This window comes from Dermochelys coriacea, chromosome 1 (assembly GCF_009764565.3).
Source record: "Dermochelys coriacea isolate rDerCor1 chromosome 1, rDerCor1.pri.v4, whole genome shotgun sequence".
Taxonomy (NCBI): domain Eukaryota; kingdom Metazoa; phylum Chordata; order Testudines; family Dermochelyidae; genus Dermochelys; species Dermochelys coriacea.
In genome coordinates this window covers 201,631,188-201,652,221 of record NC_050068.2, presented here as the reverse complement: position 1 = coordinate 201,652,221, position 21,034 = coordinate 201,631,188, and the positions used below count along the sequence as shown (strand labels likewise).

The 21,034-nt window shown below is 41.0% G+C and overlaps 1 protein-coding gene across 21 annotated transcripts in view; it reads left to right on the top strand.

Annotated features, from left to right (window-relative positions):
• ZBTB20 (zinc finger and BTB domain containing 20) overlaps positions 1–21,034 on the top strand; it is a 636,327-nt gene that overhangs the window by 244,041 nt on the left and 371,252 nt on the right. The window contains exon 1 of one of the 21 annotated variants that reach the window (XM_043512108.1): positions 14,968–15,733. The exons of the other annotated variants lie outside the window; for them this stretch is intronic. The gene's annotated coding sequence lies outside the window, so the exon portion shown is untranslated. Of the gene's footprint in view, positions 1–14,967; positions 15,734–21,034 lie in introns of those variants that run through there. 21 annotated transcript variants of the gene reach the window in all.

Below are 21,034 nucleotides of genomic sequence, written 5' to 3'. Positions count from 1 at the left end.
CAACTAGTGGGCAACGTCACTCACTTACTCATATAAACAACTCCAGTTCACTATAACTGTATCACTGATGTCCTGCCTATTTCAAGCACTGCTCAGATAACTGCAGAATTAATTCACCTCTACGAGCATGTCTACACTAAAAGTGAGGGAGCGATTGTAGCATGGGTAGGCTGCTAGCACTGGTAACTATAATGGAAGAGATGGGGCAGCATGGGATTCAGCTAGTAATCTGAGCACATACCCAGGACCCCTGGCAGGCTTGTACTCAGGTTGCTAGCCCCTACGGAAGCCTCTGCCCCCATGGCTTCACTGCTGTTGTTACCCATGTTAGCTAGATTAAAGCTAATGCACGTTCACCTACCTAGACCTGTTATCAGCCCTTTGTTTGCACAGTAGACATCCCTAAAGCAGCAGGGTGTACAAAATGACCCAGGGAGAACCTTTGGCCTGGAATGTAAAGGAGGTTTCAGTGTTATGGAAGCAGCGGTGAGCAACAATAGTGAAAGCAAAGGAAGAATTCAGTAAGTCTTATTAGTAAAAACTGAACTGAAAAACTTGCAAAAATTTCAAGAACTTTTCTTGATTGCCTTCTCTCTGTGACAGAATGGGAACTACTGTCAGATGACTCTCCAGTTTTGACAGCCCTTTCAGATGACATGTGAAAAGTACATAGACTTTACCCTGTGATACAGTGTCCTTTCACGAAGTGATTTGCCCCACCTTGCTTCTTTAGTATGATTTTTTTTCACCACACCTCTTCACATAGCCTCACTTATCCCTGAACTGATGTGATCTCAGAGAAATGCAAAGAAGAATAGAAAGCATATGGGACAAAATAGGTGTTACCAACGGGGCCAAATTAGCCTAAAGACCATGGCAGTTTGTCAGCCCTCAAAAATGATACTCACCAAGAGATGGAGGAAAAGGGAATCAGCTTGATGAGCTGCTGTGATGTCAGGGAGTTACTGCATGGCAGACTTACCTTTGAATTTAGTGTTGGCAGTAGGACAAACTGTGGAGTAGGGAAACTTCTTATGGGCATAGTATTTGTTGTATATACATAAATGATAGGTGGTGGTGAAATGAAGTGCAAAGAAATTGATTCAGCACTTTTCTGTTAGTGCCTTAAACCTCTAGACTCTGATGGCCTAAATTCTGGCCAAACTTGCACACTCTCTGACTTTAGTGGAGGGGAATTTAGCCCAGGTGACGGGGGTTTTGGTTGTTTTCTTCTTCATATTTGCCCAGTTTATGTTGTGTAATGCATCTTTTCTGCAACTTTATTTTCTGCTGTTTTATGCCTGATGCTTTGAATCAAACCAACCACATCACTGGTCTTGGCATTTTCCTTCCTCCTCTAAGGAAGGGAGCAAAGAAGGAGGATTGATTTTACTTGAGAGGAAGAGTAAGATGCTGGTTCCAGGGGGAATAAAGTATGCCCGAGGGGCCTCATCGGGAGGAAATATTGTTCTGTTGTGTTGTGGTGAAAAAAATATTGCCCCGGAGACTTTGTGCGAGTCATTCCAGTCCTAATTCCAGCTCCTACTGCTTCCCACTCACAGAATTTCTACTGCTGGTACTGCCTGTAATGCCATAGGAAAACCCCATCCAAATTCTTGATCAGAGCTTTGGAACAAATGAAGGAGACTCCAGCCCCCAAAATCTTGTTTTATATAAGACCCAGTCTGCTGTATGTTGGGGCAGGTCTGTGAACCTGTCTTATGCATGAAGTCAGACTAGATAACGATAATAGTTCTTTCTGGCCTTAAAATCAATGAATCTAGTCACTTCTTCATAGGTTCTCAATACGGATGTATTCAATGGAGCTGATGGTTAGTCTGTATTAAAGTAACTATTAGTGCATTCATTCAAGAAGCTCTCAATAAAGGGAGGATAAAGTCTCCTTTCCCTCCCCCTCCCATAGGACCTCTGCTTCTTGTGGCTTTGACTCTGACACTCTGTGCTCCAAAAGTACTTCTCCTCCTGGCTTCTTTCTTGGCACTTCCCTTACCCCTCCTGCTTCTGAGGCCTCCCGAATCTTCATGCTGTTTTTCAATCTACCAGCTCCCTGCAAGGAGAGATGTTCCACAGTGTGCACCTGCAGCACTCATTGTTCTTTTTTCTTTTTTATGTTAAACGTTTAAACTGGTGTTGGTATATTGCTGTTTTCAAATGTTTAAAAAAAATTGAAGGCATCCCTAATGGAGCAGGAGTCATCCTTATTGCTACATTTTAAATTTCAGCCCTGTGTTTTCTAAGCATGCATGTCTGTTTGCTTCAGCTTTCCATTCCCGCCATTTTTCTTCACATTCAGAAATCTTACATTCCCGACGGGAGTTTTCATTCCTCCCAATTAAGCTTTTTAAATAAAAAATAAAAGTTAAAAGCAACTGCCAAGTAGGATTAGCGCTAAGTGAGCTGCTGCCAGCAGGTAGTTCCCATCTTGTGCAAATGGCTCTGTACTTCTGCAGCACTAAACACTGCAGTTCACAGTTGTGAATTGCAGGGGCTGGTGATGACAAACACATGACTGCTAATAAGTGGGTGTAGGTGACAGAGCTATGTTCGTGTCTCAGACCTATGGGTTACTGAAATCAAGTAAGGCCTCACTTTTGAATTACAGTGTCATCACACCCATGAAATACTTTAGGGAGGAAGTGTTGTCTAGTTGTTAGACACAGGAACTGGCAGTAAAACACATGGATCCTCTTCTTGGCTCTGCTCTAGACTCTATGTGACCTTGGGCAAACCAGTTAGTGTCTTTGGGTCTCAGTTTCTCCATCTGTGAAAGAAATCCCTATTTCACAGAGCTATTGGGAGACTTCATTAAGTGTGAAGCACTTTGTTGTTCTTAGATTTGCAGGTTGCACCTTTTATCTGGGAATTTCAAAGTGCTTCATAAACAATTGATGAAGTCTTGCAGTACCAATGTGAGATGGGGAAATGTTATCATCCCCTATACAGATGGTGAAATGGGGGTGTAGAGATATTATGTGAATACTTTTAATTTTAACAGTTAATACACAGGGCAAAGCAAAGTATTATAACAGGGATGGGTAGCATTATGGGAATTTTGAGGTAGTTTTAGTACCCTTTGACTAAATCCCAAAATTCAAGAGGGTCAAGAAGCTTAAATAAATGGTTCTTTCTTACCAATCTGGGCTTTCGAACATTGTTGTGACAGATATTAATTTATTTAGAGGTTTTTAAAAGAATTCAGCATCCAGCAGCTCCCATTGTATCCCATTGTGACACTTATCGTCAGACATGGTGAGCTGTTTCAAAAATCTGAAAGTGTCTAGAGCACTTTTCAAAATCTGGCCCGTATTGCTTGTGTCTTTACCAGTGGTACTGTCACTAATAACCTGCCCTTGGCTGGGGGCTTGGCCTACTTTGCAGAGATGAAGAAATGGCAGGCAGCTGGGTGACCTCTTCTTGTATTATGTGAATAGATAAATAACACTTCTGTATTCACTTTCTCCACATCATTCATGACTTTATAGATCTCTATCATATCCCCTCTTAGTTGTATCTTTTCCAAGCTGAACAGTGTCCATCTTTGCACAATGTCCAGATGAGTATGTCTGTAAATAACTAAGAGTAAAATGGAGTAGAACAGGAAAGAAAGATTTCATACTTAAATGTCAAGTATGTACCAGAAACCAAGAACTTGGGGTGGAGGGGCTATGTGGGAGGGGAGTTGAAGTCTGCTTTTCACTGGCCAGCCCCTCACCCTGATATGAGACTGATGTCTGACTATAACCCCTTTGAGTCTAAGGGCCAGTAAGAACACTGCATTGATTAGGACTTCAGTTGTCTTTTTATAAGTATTTGTTTTCCTAGGGCACTCCTATCGAGATAGTCTTATTTCTAGAATTCAGCAAACCCAGGCTCCCAGTTCAGTTAGATATTTATGCGCATGCCTAATTTGAAGCATGCAAATAGATTTAAATACAATTAGTTGTGTGTTTAAAGTTTGACGTATGTACTTGAACAGATCACTAATCAAGATTCTCTAGTATGGGGCTAATAGAGCAGGTAGTAAAATACTGTTATATCACATTCCCCAGGTTCATGCCCTTTCACCCTGCTGAAACATTGCTCACAAAAAAACATGCTCTGCAAATTTCTTACTTCCGTTTTCATGCCCCTGAGATGCTTCTGTTTTGTGAAAATGATATCATGTGGTTTCCCAGACATTCAAAAATGTATATGCTCTAGTGGGGGAAATTATTTTGCTTAATAGTAACTGAAAATGATGGAAACATTTTGTAAAAGTCAGAGCAATTGCAATAAGAATTCTGATTATTGTTATGGATATTTTGCACAGCTTTAACCAAGAACCGCTTTACATACACTATTCTTTATATCTGTTTTTAATAATATTCAAAAACAGTATCCAATCCTGTGAACGGAAGTATACTATGGTCATAGTAAGTCACTGATATGGTATGACAAACTGTGGTTGTGAGATGAGAGGAAGATACTAGGCTAAATTCTGCCCTCATTTACATCTCTGGAGAGTCAATGTGGTAGCCTAGGGCATAAGTGAAGATAAAATTTGGTTCACTGTGTTGAATTACAAGGCTCATATCCTATCGTAATTAATTTTGGATTAAATATAGTGTATACAGCAGCCTGGTACTGTAGTCTGATGTACCAAATAAAGTGATTAAATGGAAGGATAAATTCCCTTTGGTTTCACATCAACAATAATATTGTCACCTTTCATATGGAGATTTCTAAGTGCTCTGTAAACAATAATGTATTGCAATGTCTCTCAATGCTCCTGTGTTATGCCTAATTATCTCCAGTTTACAGGTGGAGAAAATGGAGCACAGAGAAATGAAATGACTTGCTTAAGGCCACACAGCAAGTCAATGGCAGATCTAGGAATAGTATCCATAAGCCCTGACCCCTAGTCCTGTGCTTTAAGCAGAAGATCAGTAGCATCAGTAATGTGCACATCAAATCAGGCTGATTTCAGTTTGTGCAGAATATGCTTCCCGTCCACTGGCGCAGTTCTCTTAACACCATCATTGTTGCAAGATCCAGTCTTCCAATAATTGATTCTGTGCATAAACACTGGCTCACTAGGCAGCTTTGCCTTTTTAATTCTGTGGCAGTTTATAGTCTGAACACATAGCAAATAATATCTTTTAAACTGTGGTTAACTCCTTTTATTGGCAGACTGTAATTTTATAGATACCTATATACCAGTATGTATTGAATATTTAACTGCAATATGTATAGGAGTCCCTTCCCCCTTGAGAATTCTTTACCCATTCATAATGATATAGGTGCAGTATCTCAGTGTCTTTGCAACGAAATCAGGTACATTATGGAAGAAGAACAAAAGAAAGATTTCAGCTGAGGTGACATGAAAATACTTGGAGGAGAGAGGACCTGTGTGGCAGGTATATACTGGCACAAAATATTAATATTTGATTTCTGCAATATCTCTAGGGTGGGCTTTTCAAAAGCTCTCAATACTGGCCTAATTTTGCTCCCATGGAAATAAATGGGAGTTTTAACATTGATTTCAGTGGGGGAAAAGAGTTAGGCCAATGCTGATTACTTCTGAAAATCCCATCCTTAAATAGGATAAGGTTGGCCCATATGAGAACTAAATCCACCTTATCCCCTGCATTTTTTTTTTTTAGAGACACAGATAAGGAGAGGGCTGTGGAGAGAAGCAGTGGCCTACTTCACATACAGAGAGAGCTGTAAAAAGAAAAGGAGTACTTGTGGCACCTTAGAGACTAACAAATTTATTAGAGCATAAGCTTGAAGTGAGCTGTAGCTCACGAAAGCTTATGCTCTAATAAATTTGTTAGTCTCTAAGGTGCCACAAGTACTCCTTTTCTTTTTGCGAATACAGACTAACATGGCTGCTACTCTGAAACCAGAGAGAGCTGTGGCATCCCACCTCATTGTCTTGATTTCCAAATTACTGCCTTCTCAGTTAACTCTGCTGAGCTATAGGAAGCCATTCATCAGTACAGCCAAAAGGCTAGCTAGGCCTCTGGTCTTTTTAACTCCATGAAGTTGTCAAATCTCTGAGCCAAGGACTTTTCTCTGAAGCACCATACACGAGTATCATGCAGTATAAATAACAGGAGATTATTAACTATATACGGTTCTTCATGTGAGGGAAACACTGTAGTATTTGGAGCTGCGGAATAAGAGCGTGGATTGTTGAGTTAATTCCCAGCTCTTCCACTGATTTATAGTGTGACCTTATGCAAGACAGTTAACTATTCTCTGTGTCTGTTTCTTTATCTGCAAAAATGTGTAATAATGTTACTGTAATAATGTTGGTAAAGTGCTTTGAAACCCTGGATAAAAGTTGCTAGATATAAATTCAAAGTTCTGTCATCGGGGCAAATCCTAGGCTCAGTTTATATGGCAGCATTAGCCCAAGGCTGTCATGTAAAATGACTGCACCAGATAGGTCCTAAAGATGATTAGTTTAGTGTATAAAGAGGATGAAAGGGATTCATCTCTGCTGTGTGCACATAGGACTACCCACGGAACTCAGGATGTAATGCAAATGAGCCCCCTCCTCTGCTGAGTAGCCCTATATCAATCCTGGTTCTGTTTCTTCCCCACATTCAGGCTGCAAAGATTGCGCCAGCTCTGAATAGCAATAAAAGACCCTCCATATCTTCTTGAGGGAGGAAGGCAGAGATGGTTTGTGGTCGCTCAGTGTGATTTGATTCTGAAGGGGCATTGTAAGAGGTCAGCAAGGGGGGGGATCTGCTGGCTAATCATAGGGTTGTGGGGGTGGTGATGAGTTTCTTGGATTTGATTACCCCCTGTTATGCCTCTCAGCCTGACAGCTCTGTTTTGGATTTGTCTATCGAGAAATCTGTCTATGGACTGTGCATCCCAGTCAGTCTCTCTGGCTTTTACTGTGGAAAGCTCTGCAACTCAGACATCCCACCAGGGGCCTAGCTGCCATGCATGACTAGAAAGAGTCTTGTTCCTATGAAATGGGGTTGAGTTGGATGCATAAGAGCTACTCAGCCACTTGGGAGTAAGAGGAAACTCTGGTTGCTTTACGATTCTCGTTGCACTTTGGGGCTGTGGAGCCCTGGTGAGACTTGGTGCCCCAGTGGGCCCTACTTCATGGAAGCAGTGGGGAACAGGATTTGGCCCATTTACTAATAATTCCAGTAGTGTACATTCATGATCTGTTCTCTCACAATATGGTCAGGTTGAAGTCTGGATCCAGTAACAACTGTGAATCAATAGCAGCCTTAGGACAGAGAACATATGGTTATTAAATGCTGTATGCTCACTGGAACTATCCGGAGATTTTATATTCTGTATATCCCCAAAGTGTAAATCATGAGGGAGGGTGCATCATGAATGCCGTACTTATTCTCAGCATGACTGGCATTGTGAGGAAGGCATTCAAAGGTGGTATTAAGACTGGGATAACTTCAAAGAAGACTTCTTCATGTTCTCTTTTCCGGACTAATTAATACAGAATAAGACTCCAGATTATTTGAAAAAAGAACTTTAGAGTGTGAACTCAAGGCAGTTTATCTGAGAAAAAACTAAAGTTAATCTGAAAAACTTCCCATGTTGACAAGTCCCCGCTTCCATTTCCTCTACACTTCTTCTCAAATTTACTGGCCAGGTCACATGGCTAGATTGGGATTTTTACTGCACTGGCTCACTTGCTTGGCTCATAAATCCATAACAGATTACTTGGCTGGCATTAGTATCCGCTGCCATTGCACTGTGCCTGGCCTGGCAACAGGCGGGGATGTTACTATTTCCACCAAGCCTCTCACTGTGTTTTGAAATAAAAAGTTGAAACAGAGTCCCCACTGAGATTTTAAAAAGCTGAGAGGTGGTAACCATAGGAATTTGGGAAGCAAGACCTCTTCAGTTGGAAGGAGTCTTGGGAGACAATCTCAGTCCATCCCCTCCTTTGATTTAGCAGTTGCATGCCAAAATATTCTTTACATCTTAAAACAAAGTACATCTAATCCCTTTTTTCTTAGCTTTCTGTTGTATTTTTCAATGACTACACACCATATGACAACATCCTGTCCAGCATGCAAACATTACTGTCGAGTACAATCCACAGCTCCGCAAAGCCATTCCCACAGTCCGGACAGAGCTGTCTCCTCCCTCAAGATACACCAAAGCAGTCATTATGTCAAATTCCACTCAACCGGAACTATGGGATGCTTTCACTATATGAAATAATCCCAGTGAATAATTTAGAGGAGTTTTCAAATCAGAGTCAGGATAAAATATATGTATGTCCAAGCTGCACAAAAGAAAAATGCCAAGAATATACTGTTGAAGCCAGTTGTCAATGACAGCTCCCTTTTCACACATTCAGGGAGGAAATTGTTTATTAATTGTTTACCTAGTGTGACAAAGTTCCTGCTCTACCTTGGTGGATCTTGCGTTTATTGGTGGATTTGCTCGCGTTGGAGCTTCACGGCAGCTCTCAGCTTGGCCGTTTTTCTGAACCCACAGTCCAGGTTGACTCCTCCTGTGTCTGACCAGGAGTTGGGAGGATTTGGGGGGAACCCGGGCCCGCCCTCTACTCCGGGTTCCAGCCCAGGGCCTTGTGGAATGCAGCTGTCTAGAGTACCTCCTGGAACAGCTGTGCCACAGCTACAACTCCCTGGGCTATTTCCCCATGGCCGCCTCCCAACACCTTCTTTATCCTCACCATATCAGATACCATTCCTCCTGGTATCTGATAATGCTTATACACCTCAGTCCTCCAACAGTCCATGTTCTCACTCTCAGCTCCTAGTGCCTCTTGCTCCCAGCTCCTCACACACACACCACAAATGGAAGTGAGCTCCTTTTTAATACCCAGGTGTCCTGATTAGCCTGCCTTAATTGATTCTAGCAGCTCTTGATTGGCTGCAGGTGTTCTAATCAGCCTGTCTTAATTGTCTCCAGAAGGTTCCTGATTGTTCTGGAACCTTCCCTGTTACTTTAGCCAGGGAAAAGGGACCTGCTTAACCTGGGGCTAATATATCTGCCGTCTATTACTCTCCTATAGCCATCTGGCCTGACCCTGTCACACTAGTTAATATATGTACTGATGCAGCATGGTCTTATAATTGGAGTATGGACTGTATTACTGACTTGCTGCCTGGCTTTGGGCAAAGTTATTGAACCTCTTTTATTTTCCATCTGTAAACTAAGGATGCCAATACTGACCTGGATCACAGGGAGGTTGTGAAGCTCATTGCTGTATAAGTGGGCCAAATCACATTAATTTCAATTGGTGATTTGCATAAATGAGATTTTGGCCTGTCATTATTAATATTATGCATGACTTTTTCTGTGGACTCCATCCCTTCTCCCTCCCAGGAAAAATACACCTGTCTGGGAATAAAGCAACATTTCAAACCTGGAGTCATCCAACTTCAGAGGAGCATAGTAATTCTGTGTTACTAACTACAAAGTAATAATCTCACTAAAAATGTCCCTTGGTGTTTGTGGCAACATTGGTTATTGGCGTCACAATAACGCCACACAATAACTTGCCCTCTCAAGCCAATAGGGAGAGTGTGATATATCTCCATTGCTAAGAAAAATCTACCCTATGAAAGAAAGTGTCTCAATCTTATACCACAAATTCCATCCCATTATCAGCTTACATTATAAATAAATAACAAAGCAATTTGACACATGCCCATTGATTAAAAATAAAAGTTGTCAGAGTGAGAGGAGAAAGACAAAAATATGAATTATTAATGATAATATTAAACAATGCAAAAAAGATGCTTAACATACAGGAGAGTCCCTAAAAAGTCACTTGGTGAAGGGGAAAGAAAGGACAACCAAAAAAGTCCTTTTATCCAACTCCTCTGTGGCCCTTTCTTTCACTCCTTGGGTCCAAGAAGTTTATAGTGATAGTGTGAGGGGAAGAATGCTTATATAGGCACCAAAATAAAGAGTTATTCTGTCTATCTGATCTAGTTTACCTAATCTATGGCCTTTCTAATGTGCCCTCCCCACAGCCTCTAGGCGTTGCACAGGATGGAATGGGCCCAATTTGAAGTACATCAGATCCCATCATGCTCTGATTATTGTCAATGCCTGCTTTATTTATGGCCTTTGTTGTACATTTTTGTGTGTGTTCAGTGCAGATGACAGTTTTATTATTGTTATTACTACTGTGGGGCTGAGGAGCACATCGGGCTTGGTGCTGTACAAATACCGGACAAAAAGACAGTCACTGACCCAAAGAGCTTACAATCTGAGTGTAAGACAGTTGAGAAACTAATCAACAGCACTGGTAAGAGAGTGGCACATTGGCACGCTGGACAAACACTGCCACTTTGCTAATTTCAAGTGCTGAGCACACATATGGTACAATATATACATATTAAAATATGTATATATTTATTATTGCTGTTGCTTTTATTACAGTTACTTTGTGGTTTTGTGGCTTGTGTAGTTGCAGCATAGCGCTAGGAAAGAGCTCTCCCAGCACTCTGAAAAAACCACCTCCACGAGGGGAATAGCTACCAGCACTGGGAGTGTGGCTCCCAGCACTGGTGCACTGTCTATACTGGCACTTTACAGCACTGAAACTTGCAGAGCTCAGGGGTGTGTTTTTCACACCCATGAGCGAGAAAGTTGCAGCACTGTAAAGTGCCAGTATAGACAAACTCAAGGGGCTTTCCTCTCAACAAGTTTGTCTGTGAAGAACAGATTTACTTTTTGAACAATAACAAAGCAGAGGCAATTGTATAAGTAAAACAATACCCTAAAACAGTGGTTCTCAAACTTTTTTTTTGTGGACCACTTGAATTGCTGAGGGTCTCGGTGGACCACTTAATGATCTTTCCAAATCATGTTTGTACCACTAGCTAACTATTGTAAAGCGCATTGGATAAAAGCGCTATATAAAAAAAACTTAATAATAATTACCGTTTTTTTGTTCTACAAATTAAAGCACACAACTCATTTTAATATTAGTAGTCTTACCTTTCTAATGCGATGAATGTGCCCTCTCTTCTCTGCCACAACAGCCCCCAAACTGGGGCTGGGAAGGAGAGGGGTATCTCCCCCACCACGACAGCCCCTGAGCTGGGGCTGGGAGGAGGGCTGTCTCTTCCCAGCAGCCACAGCCCTAGCCCTGGAGCTGGGGAAAGTCACCTCTTTCTCTGGCCGCTGCAGCCCTGCACATCCCAAATTCCCCCTACCCACTCTTCTAACCCCATTGCTCCCTCCCACCTACACCCTAATCCCCCCAAGACCACCTCCCCTTATATGTGCATCTTCTCCATGGTCCAGGCACCTAATTAGTGGAACCACACCTGTGCGGCTCCACTAATTAGGTGGGTGGCCATTCATTCTCTCATGTGCAGCTGCCAAGGCATGCACCTTAGCGGGAACTATCCGCGGACCACCTGAATGGAGCTCGCGACCACTGGTGGGCCATGCACCACAGTTTGAGAACCTCTGTCCTAAAAGTAATCCCACCCACTGACCAAGGCAGTTTTCACACTAGTTGAAGAGGACTCTACGTTAAAGCAAGAGAGCTGTACCTATGAACTGTAGACTATTACAGTGAAGATTGGTTGTAAAGAGGCTTCTAAATCGGGGTGACCAAAGTGCAGCCCATAGAGCTCCCGGGTGTGGCCCGCTGCTACCTTCTTCTTATCTGTCCCGGCTTTAAAATGATGGTGTGTGCCATGCAAGTGTGGGATTACATGACCCAAATACCTGTTTCAAGATTGTATCACGTATCATTAGAGAGGTTGCATCATCTAAAGAAATGGCCACAGGAGTTCTGAGCTCTACTCATGGCTCTGCCACTCACTGGATTCATTATGTGACCTTGGGCATGCCATCTAGGTCAAATTTTTCAAAAGTGGCCTCATTTTGCATGCCTCCATATTTGGAAGCTCAGTTTGAAACATCTGATTTACAGAGATGCTGAATTCCTGCAGTGCTTACTGACTGGACTTGGAGCCGTGCGTGCTCAGCATCTCCTACAACCAGGCTCAAGGGGAGCACCCAAAAGTAGAGGCCACTTTTGGAAATGTTGGCATTAATTTTCCCATTTCTCAGTTTGCCCACCAGGAAAATGGGGATACTAAACTATCTATGTGGACATTGAGAGGATCAACATTTCAAAATTTTATACAGCATTTTGAAAATGTGAACCACTATTAAGTGCTAAGTTGTTTGCTGTTATCCTTTGTTTGGTGTGTCCACTTTCTCATACATTGTCGGTCAAGTTTAGCCAGGGACTAAGTGGATACACCTGTTGAGTTCAATGGAAATAACTTACATCAAAGGATGAATTTGGCTTTGCTTGAGATTATTGGGCTTTCCTAAATATTAATTAATGTAACTGAATTCCCTTCAGTATTTCTAACCTACAACACCTGACCCTCAACATTTTGATTAGCAGTGATTTGTGCTTTGAATGACCAAATCTCCTAAGCTATCTCTTTGGTTTGGTAATGGTACATACTCTATATATTTGTTTCACAAAAAAACCCAATAACATAGAACACAATGAACACACACTTTCAAGAGAATGGCTCCCTACAGAGAGAAAATTTGAGAGAATCTACAGGGATGGAATGAATGAAAAGGATACAGAATTCCATACATACATACAACCAGAATTGTAAACAAAAGTCAAATAGAGCTATGCAGAGAGATGCCAGTGAAATGTCCCATTCTCTTCTTCCTGTGCAATCAAGATTTGAAGACAATCAATTCATAACTTGTCAGGGTTGCTACATCCATATGCAGTATTACAGGTCAGTAAATGGATGCATATTTATTTTAAATGATTTGCCTGAGGTCATGGAGCGAGTAAGTGGCAGAGCTGGGAATAGAATCCAGGAGTCCTGACTTGGTTTCCTGCTAAGCTACTAGGCACACTGTCTCTCAAAGAGTTGCACTGCATTGAAGGCGAGAAATATGCTAAAAAACATGTCAGGTTCTCATTGCACAAGGAGACTCCTTTTTCAATTAATTTGTGGTTATAATATGTCTGTACTCCACAGACCAATGTCCCCAAGTTTGCTTCCAGTCCAAACCCATGTCTCCTTTGTGGGTGCACATTGCACTACTAAGCCTTTCAGTGTTCTAAACCAAATATCTTGTGTTTAATGTACAGATGGGGGGAAACATAGCTACCTAAAAGAAAAGGAGTACCCGTGGCACCTTAGAGACTAACAAATTTATTAGAGCATAAGCTTTCGTGAGCTACAGCTCACTTCATCGGATGCATTTGCAGCACTACCAATGAAACACAGAAAGCATGGATAAAATAAAAGGAAATCTACGGAACCATCAGAATCTATGCTGCAGCATGAGTGCTTCCACCAATCTTAGGCTTTTTCAGTTAGAGCAGCGAACAGAAGATTGCGCTGTTAGCAGATGATATTTTTATCCAAACCCCAATCTAGTATTTGCCATCTCAGTGAGCTCTTGAATAAATATGGATTGGTCTCTGAGTTTTTAAATGAATATTTTCAAGTCTGAGAACATGCCAATTGCGTGGTCTTTGGAGAGACACTCTTTTGGAGAGAAGCTTCTTCATGTCAGCTGGTTTTCCCAAGGGCGTTAAGTATTTGAGGGAGAAGGGGAGGGAACAAAGAAGCAAAACTCCCTCTTTCAAAATCTGGCTAAACATTTTAAAGCTAGTGGGCCAGAAATTTGGCTAGTGTAAATGATTTACAACTGAGGGTCTGGTCCAGTGAATCCAATACTGCAGTCCTTACTCAGACAAAGCTCACACTAAGGTATAAACTGAGTTCTTTGCGATTTGTTCAGACAAGAATTTTGCCAGATAATTTTCATCAGGATTGTGCCCAACATATTAGAAGGTGTAAGGGCTGATATAGTAAGACAATACATGCATTCTTTCTTAGAATCCCAAACCCTTTAGTTAAGCGAAAAATCTGATGCCACATGCTATAATGAAATTCAGTTACAAACAAACAAAAATTCACATACTGAAAGGATAAAGAATGTCAGGTACTTACAGAAAGCTAAATGGCATTGATACAATGAGCAAGTTGATTATGTATCACTCTCCTGACTATACAGGAGTTTAACATTGGGAGTAACTCCATTGAAGTCAATGGAGAAGCAGCAAAGAGTTGTTGAGAAAGAGAGAATGACAGGAGGTAGAAAATATCCAGAGAGTGCTGCTAGTGAATATGCCTTAATAGAAGAGATTTATGGGCAAAAATATTATATATCTTGTGGATGTTCTCAGGAGTGGAAGAATTCCCTCACATGGTTGTTTCTTGAAAAGTGCTGTTGTCTCCATGAGGAGTGTTGAGATCTCTTGCTTCCATTCACTTAAAGAAAGAGAGACTTGGTCTTTCTGCTTGCATAGGAAACTCATTTCAAAGATGTTCTAAGATGATTTTCTCAGGAACAATGGAGTAGGGTGTCTTCATCTAAAATGCACAGGATCTGTATGACTGGTATATGGATGGGAAAAAATAGAATTTGAGATGTTAGATTACAAGCTTTCTTGTCAAAGGGAGGGTAATCATGACACAGAACCAGAGTATATGTGTGAGATGCCAATGTGGGATACATCTCTAATGTTAGCATTCTGTTGATTTAGCTCAGCGGCATCGTCCTAGAGACCAATAATATCTATAAAAATATGATATTGGTGTAAGCAGAGAGTGGGTGATGAAAATGTTTGTTAGCTATTTTGCTAAATCCTAGTCTAGTTTTCAACCAATGTAGCAAGGCTGAGGTTTTCATCCGATTTCCCTTTGGACATAGCTGGATTGGTGTGCATATATTTTCCGAGCCATGAGTAGCAATGTTAACAAAATTAGATTTAGTCCCAAAGTTGGTTAACTATGTCTTCCGAAGATGACAAGCTGATTCCTGTGCTTTGCTTGAGGTCTATAACATCTTGCAAAAAGGGAGTTGTGAGTCTGGGAGTTAATATTCATTTTTCACTTGGGGGATACTCAGAAGCTTATTTTCTGTAATATTTATAAAGGAATATTATGAGTTTCCCCGAGTTTATTGGTTAGGCACAATTTGACAGTGCGGGGAGGTATTTTTCTTTTACATGCAGAATAAATCTTTTAAAGATAAATGCCATTTTTGATTCAGTATTTATTACAAGATGGGCTCATAATTCTCCCCAGCTCATTCAAAAAGGTGGTGAATAGATTTGCAGCTATTTTATTTAGCAGACCAAAAACCTAGGTCTGGTTTGGTTAGGCTGCAAAACAGATATATAGAAGTCTCACTTTCTCAAACTGGAAACATTCAATTGAGCGATAATCCTCCGCTACAGTATAGAAGAGATCTGGATATGCACAGATATCTTAATAATAAAGTTCTTATCCATTGAGCTGTTCATTGAAAATGTTCCCTAGTGAACTGTTATGGATAAGTCATATGCTAATGGAAAGCTAGCTCATAGTGTGTAGATGCTCACAATTGCTTTGTTTTTTCAAGTCAGTCAGCTGGTGACCATCTGGCACATCCAATAGGTCATGGGACTTTCTTACTAGTTGCAGTTAGTTTATTTTGCATAGATCGCCTGAGCGTGAGTGTTCACAGCCAAGGCATGGGTGGTGCATACTGGGGTTTAGGAAGCAGAGATTTCTGTTGATTTCTTCATTCTGCTTTCTTGTTTTGCCAGAAACAGATGGAATTTGATTTTCTTGCAATTGTTATGGACCGAGAATAACAACTCTGAAATCGATGAGGATGTGGAAAGGTACAACTAGAAAAAAAAACACAGGCACTAATAATCTGGACACTGAAAGCATAAAAGTACAACTTAACATGCAGAATTACCATGACAGGTGCATGATTTATTGTCTACACCCCAATCATATGATAGTTTATGAGACTATGCTCTTCTAGTAGCCATTACAGATATCTTTTAGCTATCCATTAAAATTATGTAGAATGATCTATTTACAGGCAAGGACCCAGATCCTCAGTTGGTGTAAATTGACTCAGCTCTACACCGATTTACATGAGCTGAGGATCTGCACCTACAAGTGTCAGGGCTGCCTGTGGTATGTACTGCTTATGTGGTGGACAGTTAAAAGTAACTAGGAATGCATCAAATATGTCTTTCCATTTTTTTCATTGATGGTTTTCTGGACCCTTTTGCTCATCTTGAAAATAAACAGACAAAATCTGAAGTCCTTCACAAATTTTCTTCTCAGTCCTTATTCACTCAAAGCTCCCATTGACTTTATTAGGTATTTTACCCAAGCAGGAGCCAAGTAAAAAGTTAGTAAAGTATTATAGGATTTGGTGCATTCAACTGAAGGAGAGATGAAGGGGCAGATTGCTTCAATCGCAAAATCTGAAGAGCTTTTGAATATTTCAAATCCTTTTGTGACCTTTTCCTAAACCATTCTATACATATCTTCAATGGAAACATTTTGTTTTGTCCACAATCAAAGCTGAAAGATTTAGTTTCAAGATACCTCACCTGGAATCGAGCTTGAAAGAACGGAAATCCTCAAAACAGTTTAATTTCTTTCCCCTGCTCTAATTTATTAATCTTGTGTGCTGGACAGTCGTACTGCTTCCTGTAAACACCACGTGGGACAGAGATATTGTAAATCCTTCCTAATGCTGATGCAGTGGGAATGAGGCACTGAGTTATGCTAGCAAAGCCTGTGTTGATTTAAAAAAATACAAACTGTTCTTTGTTTTGAAAACTGTATTTCTTATGTGTTAATAGATTTGATAAAGACAGGGTGCCCTAAAGGTGAAGATCATTGGTTACCTTGACTCACTGTTTATAACCATGCTCAGTGTTAATTGGATTGTGGAAACCATTGATGCTTTGCTAAGACACAGAAACAGTTTTACAATTGAAGAATGGACTTGTGGTTAAAGCCCCCGTCTGGGAATCAGAAGCATTCCCAGATTTGCCAGGAGTTGCTGTGAGACCTTGATGCATGTCACCACTCCATGCCTCAGTTTACCTATCTCATAAATATGGTTCTTAATGCAGGGGTATTGGGAGGCTTGATTCATTAATGCTTGTAAACTGCTCTGGGTTCTTTGGATAAAAGGCACCACAGACATAAAGTATTGTTAATTGATGTTATATTTGACACACTTAATATAATATATTAAATATCTTTTGAGGGTATATATGTTACAGAAAGTGTGGGTGACTCAAGTGGAAGTAATTATGGATATGTCGTTAATTGGGAAGAACAGATTCTTAATCAGTGCATCACAGTCACAGCCCCCAGGATATCCTCCTGTAGACTTATGATTTAACTTAGTTCATCTGACTAACATATGGGCTAAGAACTAAGAGCTTCTTCTGAGTCTGGGGAACATATGCAGTGTGACAAAGTTCCTCCTCTGCCTTGGTGGGTCCTGCGCTTATTGGCGGATTTTCTCACCTCAGAGGTTCATGGCAGCCCTCAGTTTGGCCACTTTCATGGATCAAATCTGCCATTCACTCAGTTAGCCTCATCACTGGCCAGCATGGGGGAAAGGAAGAAGAACAATCCCTGCAGTCTCTGCTGATCCACCTAGTGGATCAGGGAACAGGCAGAGACCTTCCCCTCTGGTGGAATCCACAGTCCAGTTTAACTCCTACAGTATCAAGTAGAGAGTTGGGGGGATGGGGGGAACCCGGGCCCACCCTCTACTCCGGGTTCCAGCCCAGGGCCCTGTGGATTGCAGCTGTCTACAGTGGCTCCTGTAACAGCTGCGTGACAGCTACAACTCTCTGGGCTACTTCCTCATGGCCTCATGTCAACACCTTCTTTATTCTCACCACAGGACCTTCCTCCTGATGTTTGATAATGCTTGTACTTCTCAGTCCTCCAGGAGTATGCCTTCTCACTCTCAACTTCTTGCTCCCTGCTCCTCGCATGCACACCACAAACTGAAGTGAGCTCCTTTTTAAATCCAGGTGCCCTGATTAGCCTGCCTTAATTGATTCTAGCAGCTTCTTGATTGGCTGCAAGTGTTCTAATCAGCCTGTCTGCCTTAATTGTTTCCAGAAAGTTCCTGATTGTTCTGGAACCTTCCCTGTTATCTTACCCAGGGAAAAGGGATCTACTTAACCTGGGGCTAATATATCTGCCTTCTGAAATGCCAGAATCCCTAAAGAAGAAGCTTGCTCTAACTGAATAGACAAATCATGGACTGACTTTTCTGGTTGACCAGCATTAAAGAGAAACTTCACTCATTAAACTTCTATATATTTGACCATGTAGGAGACTAAAATTCTGTATCTGATACAATTATTGGTTGTGCCCTTATCCCACATGAGGGTTCAAAAACTTCTATTGTCATTGTCTGTTTAAATAAATGGGAACTAGAGTGAAAAATATCACTCTCCTGTAGCCATCTGGCCCGATCCTGTCACAGCAGTTACTTTTGGCATAGGTGTCTGGATGTTCTCTTCTTCTCTTTCATGGTCTTATCCAAGCATTCATCTGTGACTTAAATTTCAAAAAGCAAAATCGTTCTGAAAGGCATGTTGGTAGTTTTTTTCCTTCTAAGTGGTTGGTGGAATGGAAAGGAGTATGGTGGTTCCTAAGTATCTTTGATCACTTAGATTTTCAACTATTTCCAATAAATGTAACACTCGTGCTAGTCTTATTACATTGAAGTTAATGGGAGTTTTGCCACTGAGTTCATCAGGATTTGGAATTTTAGGGCCCCATACTACAAGTTATAAAGTATTGCTACGAAGGATTTAGAATGCATAGTGAAATCACTGGCTGCTTAGGGTGCTCAGCGCCTCCACAGAGCTGCTCATGGTCATGTGGAATTGGGCCCTTAATGTGTAATCTCAATGCTTGTATATGTTATGTAAACCTGTGACTCTGACCTGGACAGAGGGGATGTGTGTGCATTGTTTACTGTGTTGCCAATTGTCACAATTTTATTGTGAGTCTTGCAATTTCTGTTGTTTTTCTTAAACCCTCAACTCTTGGAGTTAGGCGATTTGGTGAGAATCTCAGCTTTCATTTAAAAAAAAAGTTGTGGAGGAAACCTTAAATGTGTGACTCCAATGTAACCTAAAGGCTCAAAAACTAAAAGGCAAGAAAAAAGAACCCAACACTGATTTTGTTTTAATCTCATGATTTTTAGTTAGTCTCCAGGATTTGGGGGGCCTGATTCATTCAACACTTGTTGACTATGTTGCACTTACATTATATTTTCATTTTATATATGGATTAGTGGATCTGAGCACCAGGTTTGCAGTCCCTTGCCATTTCTGCAAATGAAGTTCAAATCTCCACAGCAGCGACTTAGTTCTATATCCTTTTGAGGTATATAAATTAACTTCCTGGTAGTATACTAGATGTTTGTATTTCAGCTGAGGTTGTAAAACTGTGGCCGTCACTGCTTTTGTGGGTGAAATTTACCTCTCTGCAGAGGGCTAGTAAAGCAGTGGGACTTTGTTGGGCATTGCGCTGGCCCTCTGAACCAGCATGAATTTCACCCTATGTGAATATTGAAGGGACACTAAGATTAAAAATTTGCTTTTTCTGTGTATCTATCTAAATGCATATGCACATATAGATAAATAATTGATCTTTGTTACTAATGACTGACTGAGCAAAATGAGGTCTAACAGGCAACTTGATGGTATTTCTCCATTTGTCTATTTGCTAGAGGTTTAGCTCAATGTCCTTGGGAAAAATTTCCTCCTCCTTTCCCCACTTTAGTGCAGCATGTTTTGTAGTCTGTCTGTCTAGCTGGCTCCAGGGGTGGCTTCACTGGGGTTGTGTGCTGATGGAATGAATATTTCCTCACATTTCATTAGCAATTTGGTTGAGAACCTCTATATACATAACATGAGGTCTTCAAAGTGAGATTTTGCTCACATACTATGGCTATAGTTGGATTAGGGGATCTTGGGACGTAATCTTTTGTCTGTAACAGTATTAAGGACCTTGAACTGGTCTATGTTTTGCCAGCAGGGCTATCAGAACCTCTTCAAACTAACTCCATACAGTTTTCATAACACTGCGATGAGAAAGAGCTATCTAAGAGCAGATTGTAAAATAGAATAAAACATAGCCACTGGACCCAGGCTTTTCGCTTCAGCTGTTCTTTTCCTCTTTTCTCTTGGTCTCTATTCCTTCATCTTTGTCTCCGATGCTTCATGTTGTTTCATGGCAACAAGCATGCACATTAGTTCTTAGTGTATATTGATGAACTAAAAGTCAAGTTCTATGCCATAGTTCCAGAGAATCACTGCCCACTGACCTCTGTATCTGATCTGAGGAAACAGTTAATCTCCTTGGGCATGTAAACTTTAGCTAAAAATACTGTCTGATGTAGGGTGTAATAGGTTTTTGCTCACTAGATGATTCAGGAAGCAACCTTTTGATCTCCCTATGGTTTCCCATTGACTTCAGTGAGGCCACAATTTCATCCCTGGTGGTCCTGGCTAGCTAAAAACCTTCACTGCAAGCCATCTCTGCCACCAAGAGCAGGTGAACCTGTTCCTCGGTGAAGAGGAGTCTGCAGATATTTGAATCATCTCAAAAGACAGAAGGCAAAGGATGCCAAACTGTGAGAGTCTATAGCTAGGAGGCTGATCCCAGCCACAGAGCAACTAAAAAGCCTGCAACAAGTTTATATAGAAAATTTTACAGCTTGAAAATGCTCTTACATCAGTTATTGGGTTTAATTATCAATTAAATAGACAGTTGTTTAAGGAGATCAATGCAGGGTAAAATAAAGGTGTTCTTAGAAATACCTTTTTAGCTGACTGGGAGAATTCCTGACAATGGGCTTGAAAGCATTCTCACAGTGATGCTTGAAAAGTCCTTATCTTATTTACAATGGAGCTACACTGAATCCCTGTCTCAAGGCTGAATTGCCTTGCAATGAAAGAGCAATGAGGGATTTGGATAAGGGAATGTCACTCATTCCATTCATTAATGATTACAAACCCATTTGCTTTCCCTGTATTTTTATTATTTTAGTAAACCTGGATCTTTACAATGGATATTCTCAGGATCAAATGAGTGACTTCACATGCAGGACCTAAAATAATGGATTT